Source organism: Octodon degus, unplaced genomic scaffold, assembly GCF_000260255.1.
Source record: "Octodon degus isolate 3935 unplaced genomic scaffold, OctDeg1.0 scaffold00418, whole genome shotgun sequence".
NCBI lineage: Eukaryota > Metazoa > Chordata > Mammalia > Rodentia > Octodontidae > Octodon > Octodon degus.
Genome location: NW_004524994.1, coordinates 48,040 through 53,441, shown reverse-complemented (window position 1 = coordinate 53,441; position 5,402 = coordinate 48,040). Strand labels below are relative to the sequence as shown.

General features: G+C 43.1%; 1 pseudogene; it reads left to right on the top strand.

Moving 5' to 3' along the window:
• Positions 1-3,736: 3,736 nt before the first annotated feature.
• Positions 3,737-5,402, top strand: part of LOC101580750 — a 7,735-nt pseudogene continuing 6,069 nt past the window's right edge.

The following is a 5,402-nucleotide window of genomic DNA, read 5'->3' as shown; positions in this document are numbered from 1 at the left end:
CTCTTCTGATTCTCCTGCCTTTCTCTCTGATACGGGAATGACTTCGAGATTTTGTCCTCTTTCACGAAAAACTACACATAGGCACCCAGATTCAGATGACCAGACTGTGGGGTCTGCAGTGACACCACAGCATCCTTGAGCTCCTGAGATGGAGGAGGTGGGGCGGGAGCTCGCCATGCCTCAGCACCTGCCTGGTGATGATGCTCGACTGCTAGGAGTGAAAAACCGAGAGCTCACCGCTCCGTAGCCCCTCCACAGTTCATGGAGATCAGCACCGCGGACAGCGCCTCAGCGCCATTGGTTCTGGGTCGCTGAGGCAGGGAGCACTGAGAGGATGGCACCGTGGCAAAAGGTACCCATTTCCGTTCTACTCAAGAAAAGCACCGTACTGATTCACTACGGGATGGCCCAAGGCTTCTCCACATTACAAAGTATGATCTTTTTTTTTTTTTTTTTTAAATTTAAGGTATTTAGTAGAGGGTCTACAAGGTCTTACTACACAGATCAGACTCATAGTGATCCTTCCGTTTTTCAGCCTCCCAAGCGCTGGGATTACAGGAATGTGCCACCACACCCAGTCTCAATTGAAGGTTTAGCGTGCCCCAGGGACCAGGCAGGCACAACAGGGCTAGCTAGGGATTGAACCCCAGGCCCTGGGTCTGTCAAAGCAGGCACTTTAATCTGCTGAGTTATCTGGCCAGCCCTGTTTTTCATCTTTGTCAGGCAGGGTCTTGCCTGCACTTCAAATTGGCCTTGAGCTCACTTTGTAGTCCAGGCTGGTTTCAGACTCACAATGATCCTCCTACCTCAGTTTCCTGAATGCTGGGATTACAGGAGTGCATCACCATGCCCAGATTTTATCTTATTTTAAAGAGAGAAAATATGGAAGGGCCATCCAGATAGCTCAGCAGATTAAAGTGCCTGCTTAGGCTGGGGTCTGATCCCCGACATACTGTGCTGGTGCAATTGAGACTGGGTGTGGTGGCACGCACCTGTAATCCCAGCATTTGGGAGGCTAAAAACAGGAGGATCACTATGAATCCAATCTACATAGTGAGACCTTGCAGACCCTGTACTAAATACATAAAAAAATAGGGAATTTGAAAACAAGATAATAGGAAATTAACAATAGTTAATATAGTGTGTATTGTTATCTTCAAAATAGTTGCTTGGATTACAAAATATAGGCATGCATAATTGTGGATCTTGCTACTTAATCCATTGTCAGCCTGTTTCTTTCACATGATGAACTGAGACCATTAATGTTGATGGTTATAACTGATATGTATTGCCCTACCCTTGTGATGCTATTTTCCTGTTACTGACTTCTTCTCTTCCTGCTTTATTTACCTGCTTACCTTTGTCTGGTGGATTCATTCTCTTGGGGTGCAGGAGTTCTTATTATCTTATTCTATAACGTCCTTCAGAACATGGAGGAGTTCTGGTTGTGTGGTCCTGAATTTCCTCAGGTGTTCTTTGTCATGTATCTTATTTTTCCATCAGCTTGAAAAATGGTTTTTCAGGGTACATCAACCTGAGGTGGGGAGTTTTTTCAGGGCTTGAAATACTTCAGCCTTTCCTTGACATGAGGGTGTGTGTTAAGAAGTCAACCGTGATTCTGGTGGACTTTCCTTTAGAAGTGATTTGTTTTTTTCTCTAAAAGCTTTTAATATCCTTGTGGAACTTCTGGTATCCTGGTATCTTGACTATTATATGCCTTGGTGTGTGTGTGTGTGTGTGTGTGTTTTCATCACGGCTTATTGGAATTCTATAAACCTCACTTATCTGTATGTGTCAAATTCTTTTTTCCTTGCTTGGGAAGTTTTCTGCTATGAGTCCTGTGAAGAGTTGGTTTTTTTTTTTTTTAAATGTCATTTATGACATCTACTGCTTTTTCATTGACTTCAATCTTATGTCTTCTTTCTTTGCATCAACTAGCAGGAGATGGATTGGTGTCTCTTGATACCTTGATATTTTAAAGAAATCTTTCTCTTCATGATCACTAATACAATTCTATCTTCTATATCTGAGATGATGCCCTTACATTGGCTCATTTTGCTGTGCATACTTTCAACAAGAATTTGTAATCTGGGTTAATCTGCTTGAATTTGTTTCATGGATTCCATTTCCTTCCTATGTTACACATTTATAATTTTTATCATTTTCCTCAGGTTCTCTATTTTTTAAAATCTGTATCTGCTCTAGAATCACTGAGCATTGTCATCCATTGTGGTCACCATCTCTGTGGCTATCTGAGAAATGATTTCTGATTTGATACCTTCTAGAACCTCATTCATTTGCTTTGTTACTTCTGCTGTTACCACTTCTGAGAGTCCAGGTGGGTGTATTTCAGAATATTCCACCTCAATGCCTTCTGGATTTGCATTGTGTGAACTGGAAATCTGGAATTACATCTTGTTTAAGTATCTTTTTCTTTTCTTTTCAAGTTTAAGTTCTGGGTTGATGCTGACAAATTGTCTATAGTGAGTAGCTTTATTGCTGCTATTTAGAGCTCTAGGAAATGACTGGTTCTAAGAGGTCTCATCTAGGAAAAACTGGCTTTTGGCTTTTGAGGCTGTTGCAAGATCCTAATTCTTCCATTTGTTGAGGATGAGAAGTTGCTGCTTTTTTGGCCCAGCCTCTGGGTCTTTGGCACTGGCCCACAGTATTGTCCATGACTGCTACATAATTTCAGTCTTGGTATACCAGGAAGAACAATTAATTAGAACAATTATGTCACTTTGGCTAGAGTGGTACAATTATCAATAACAATAGCACCAGACACAAGCTAGAAAGTGACAAACTGAGATAACCATTGATTTTTCACCTTTAAACACATGAACTAGATTTGTGGTTATGCCACAAAATCTAAAACTATCCAGAAAATTGAATGTAGTAGTACATAAGCCCTCAGTATAGCAATTTTATCAATAGGGGAGAAAATTTAAAAAGGGCTAGGGGAGAAAAAAGAAACAAGACAAAGGAGGACCCAGCAAACTTTGGGAAACTGGTGCAGAAAATAGGAGGGAAAGAGGGAAGGAAGAAATAAAGGGAAGAACAGAACAACAGTAAAAACTAGAAAGCAAATTCATACTCATAAAAACAAGATCAGACAACAAAGGGGAAAATGAAAAAAACAAAGAAAAAGAAAAGCGGGGAAGAGCCCCTTCAAGGTGGCTCTGACGTCAGGGTGTGCAGACAGTGTCCGGGTCCACGCTGGTGAACAGCAGCAAGCTAGAAGCAGCCTCATGGGGGAGAAGTGAGTAATATCATCGAGGCTGCTCCTTTATTTCTCCCAAAACTCAGGCTGGTTTCTTTTCTTTTCTTTTTTTTTTTTTTTTTTTTGGTATGGGAAAATTTTTATTTATTTCTCTTCTCTTCTCTTCTCTTCTCTTCTCTTCTCTTCTCTTCTCTTCTCTTCTCTTCTTTCTCGTCTCGTCCCGTCCCGTCCCGTCCCGTCCCGTCCCGTCCCCTCCCCTCCCCTCCCCTCCCCTCCTCTTCTCTTCTCTTCTCTTCTCTTCTCTTCTCTTCTCTTCTCTTCTCTTCTCTTCTCTTTTCTCAGGCTGTTTTCTGACAGCTTGCAGCAGTCGGTGGACCTTCTTTGGGCTTGCACTCAGCTTTGAGCCGCCGTGTGGAGGCGGCAGTTGTTCAGGTTCTGAGCTCAGTTGGTTCCTCTCCTAGATGGCTTCCAGCCATCTCTCCCACAGGACAGCCCAATCTACACTACTCGGCAGCCATGGTAGCCCACAGCTTCCACTACTCCACCGCACTGCTGTATTGCCCCATGGAGGCCTCTGGGATTGTAAGCAGTCATTGCATATCCACAGGTTTGAACTACTCCTCCCATGTTGTGAGTCCCAACTCAGGGAGCAGGCACCACCCACCACCTCCTTCTCCTTCATTCAAGTTTCTCTCTTTGCTCTCCCCGTGGGCTTCAATTCTTTCTTCTCATCCATACTGGTCCAGGGAACCCACTTCTCTCCTTCTCTTCCTCACATTGTACATTCTAATGTGTGGATGCCAAATCTTGGAGAGGCTCTTTCTCCTCTGCTTACCACTCTGCCGCCTTCCCAGGAGGCCTCCCACTCCATTCCTAAGACTCTCTCCTTCCCTTGCTTCTCTGATTTCTCATTGCTGGCCTACAGTCTACCCTAGAATGCGTGGAAGGGGCTTTCACAGCCCCAGAAGTTCCTCTGTGGTGGGAGTGGCTTCCCAGGGGAGAGAGGGAGTCTTTCAGGTTAAGGAGATTCCTTCTATCATTAATCCAGCCTGTCTATCTCATCTATATTTTCATTTACACCCTCTATGAGCTGCAAGGAATAAGACTTTGAAGCATGTCTACACTGCTTCTGCCAAGATGAGTGGAGAGAACCCCTCCTGGCCAGGAAAGAGCAAGTCAGAACTCTGCTCCCAACTCTGCTCCCAGACGGCCTAGGTTAGCAAAGGTAATTCTGGGCAACAAAGACAAATGAGGAGTATCATGATCCCTGACTTGAAATTATACTACAGAGGCATTTGGGCTTTAAAAAAATCATGGTACTGTAAACACACATACATGCGCACATACACACCTGAGAATCAATAGAACAGATTAGAAGATGTAGAAACAACTCCAGACATACTTAGCCACCTTAACTTTGACAAAGATGCCAAAAACCTTCACTGGGGGGAAAGATCACCTCTTTAATAAATGGTGCTGGAAAATCTGCCTTTCCATATGTCAAAGACTAAAACTAGACCCATATCTTTCAGCGCACACTAAATTAAAATACAAATGGATGAAAGATATAAATATTAAAATAGAAACACTAAACCTAGTGGAAGATAGAATAGATAGAACTCTTGAAGGCATTGCTGGAAGCAAAGGCTTTATGAACAAAACCCCAGTTGCACAGTAACTCTCACAAAGAATCGACAACTGAGATTGCATCTCATTAAAAAGCTTTCACACAGCAAGAGAAACTACCAACAGAGTAAAAAGACACCCCAGAGTATGGGAAAAAAAATTGCCAGTTGTTCCTTGAAGGACTCACCAAATTTAAAGACCCAACCCAAAAATGAAGAGCTGAAATAAATAGACCTATATAAGTTAAAGGAGTGCAATGCCAAATAAATGTATGAAAAAATATTCAACATCATTCGTCATTTGAGAAATGCAAATTAAACAACACTGAGATTTCATCTCACCCCAGAAAAAATAGCTATTATGAAAAAAAAAAAAATCCACCAGTGATGACCCAGGCCGCGGGATCCTGAACAGACCCAGAGCGCAGGCCTGGCGAGTGAGTGAGACGACCGACCGAGGGTCCTTCAGATCCTGAATAGACCCAGAGCGAAGGCCCAGTGAGTGAGTGACACAACCCGGGCCCACGGATCCTCATTCGACCCAGGCTGTAGGCCCA